Source organism: Athene noctua, unplaced genomic scaffold, assembly GCF_965140245.1.
Source record: "Athene noctua unplaced genomic scaffold, bAthNoc1.hap1.1 HAP1_HAP1_scaffold_382, whole genome shotgun sequence".
NCBI lineage: Eukaryota > Metazoa > Chordata > Aves > Strigiformes > Strigidae > Athene > Athene noctua.
Genome location: NW_027437840.1, coordinates 80,001 through 82,500, shown reverse-complemented (window position 1 = coordinate 82,500; position 2,500 = coordinate 80,001). Strand labels below are relative to the sequence as shown.

The following is a 2,500-nucleotide window of genomic DNA, read 5'->3' as shown; positions in this document are numbered from 1 at the left end:
CCAATTTTTGAATTCCTGATTACGCCAATTGCAAGGTTTTGGAAAAACTCTTCTTGAGGTGGGTCTCTCCCATTCTGAGTCCTCTTCACATATTATTCCTTTGGTAACAATCATAACTGTCCCAGGGTCCCACACGGAGGGGACCTTTTCCTTATCTCCACCTGCTGAAATCCAGAGGTTTTTAAACTCTTTCTCAATGTTCTCGTTACTAACTATTTCCCGAATGGTCTCATCGGAGGACTGTGCTATTCTATGGATTCTTCTTGCTTGTACGCTGGGGATTAGGCCGGCGAGGCGAGTTAAACCTAATCCCCCATCTTTGGTGCTAGAATAAAGCACGGCATCCGCTGTACTTAGGGGAAGATGTAGCCATCTTTTAACTGTGTTCCTAACTGTTAAATCTAGTGACTCCAAATATGTAGGTTTGGTGTCTGAATGGTCTGCCAGGTAAATGATTCTTGGGATAGTATAAATTCTAAGCATGTCAATCTTTTGGAATGGTTTTAATGGGGACCTTTCTATTCTCTGAAGCCAATCTGTCATTTTATCAAGTAATTTTGGTTTGGTTATACCTATCCAGGGATCAATGTACAGTCCGAGGTATTTCTCGGTGTTGTTTGGGTGTATCATGTTGAGGGGAATGCCTTTGATAGTCCATGGGGGACAGTCATTGATGGTATATGAATCTTTTGTCGGCTTGATGTAAAAGCCGTGACATTTTTCCCCTTGTGTTTTGAGGCCTGTTAGGTCACAGAATATTCTAACAATGTCCAGGTTCTTTTGCATCCCCTCCCAGGAGCTACTTAATAATACTAGATCATCGGCAAATGCCATAGTTGTTATTTGCTTCGTGTGGTGCTGATAACCAAGACCTTCCTCTTCCAGTTTGCACAGGAGAGGATCTATAGCTAGGTTGAATAGAATCGGAGACATCGGATCACCCTGCTTAACACCAATCTGAATCCTAATAGGCTCTGACTGCTCCTTCTTCATATCGATATATGTTTTGGTATTCTTGTACATGTTGGAGATGAGGTTGATGATGTGATTGTCAACCCCTTTCTGTTTCAGAACTTCTATTATGTGAACGTGGCTGACGGTGTCGAAGGCTTTGGCAATGTCGACAAATACCACTCCCAGGGGCCGTCGTTCAGTCTTTGCATGTCTTATCAATAGCTTCAGGAGTTTCAGGTTTTCAGAACATCCTGATGATCTTATAAATCCCCTCTGTCTCGGATTGATCGGGCATGCTTTTGTTATTCTCGCTGTCAGGATCCTGGAGAACAGCCTCAGGACTATCGATCCGATGGTGATTGGTCGCCAGTTGTTGATGTCGGTCTGACGCTCCTGTAAGGCTGATTTAGATATTAATACAGTTCTGCATTCCTTGATGACGTCTGGAATGGCGCCTGATAACAGCCACAGGTTGAATAGTTCCATCAGCTGTGTATGGTCAGGATCCATCCCCACGAGGTGCCTCAGATCTAATCCGTCCGGCCCTGGGGCTGCATGCTTACTCATCTCTTTGATGTTTTTCTTGATCTCCTTGCTTGTGATCATAAGTTCGAAGGCGGTGTTGTCTGATCTACCCCTCGAGAAGAAGCCACCTAGACCCTGGAACGATCCTGTTGTTTCCCATCTCGTTTGGAAGGTCTTGTGTAGTTCTGCCAGAGGGATGTTGCATCTCAAGGACTCCACGTCATCCAGTATGATACTGGCCAGCTTCCTTCTGTCCATTTGGAATAGGCGCTGGAACCTCAGGAACTGTCCCCTTCTCCTGGCTCTCTTCTTCATCCACTCCGTTGATGTTTTTGCAGGGTGGGCTTTTCGGGTCACCTGGTGCTTCTTCTTTTGGGTGGCCTTCGTTTCTTGAGATAGATCGAGACGAGATGAGAAGCAGGTCTCAAATGAGTCTTCAATTAAGTCGGCCGCATTGCCATCACCATCGAGCACCTTTCTAAATGTGTCTTGAAGAATGGGCAGCTTTTCTGATGTTATCCATCTTAAAACTGTTCTCTTATACTGGGTTCTTATACCTTCTGCTATAGGGTGTTCATCAGTCTCTCCAGCTGTTTCCAGATGTTGTACCCAGTCTTGGTTATCATCTTCCACTTCCGCTGGAGGTTTTTTGTGAAGGTCTCGTCTCTTGTCACTGATTTGTTTTGGTGTTTTAGATGGAATATGTTCTGCAATGAGTTTATTGATATCTTTGGCCCCCTTGTATTGTTGGTCTAATTTGATTAATAGGGCGACTTCTTCTTCTGACCAGCATTTTTTATGTAGTCCCCTAGCAGAGCTTTCTTTTGGACGGGATGCCGCGATACGTTCCTGATTACGAAGTATGGGGTGGGCCAGACGTTTATGCTGTCCTAATCCTATTTTAGTTGTAAATATTTTATTGCATTCCTCACATGAAAAGCCACTCACTGGCTCCTTATTTACAGCCCCTTTACATTTGGGGACATGACATGCTATACTATGGTGTTTCTCATTAATTCTA

At 44.2% G+C, this 2,500-nt stretch overlaps 1 pseudogene; it reads right to left on the bottom strand.

Annotated features, from left to right (window-relative positions):
* LOC141955657 (28S ribosomal RNA) overlaps positions 1 to 2,500 on the bottom strand; it is an 8,794-nt pseudogene that overhangs the window by 2,240 nt on the left and 4,054 nt on the right.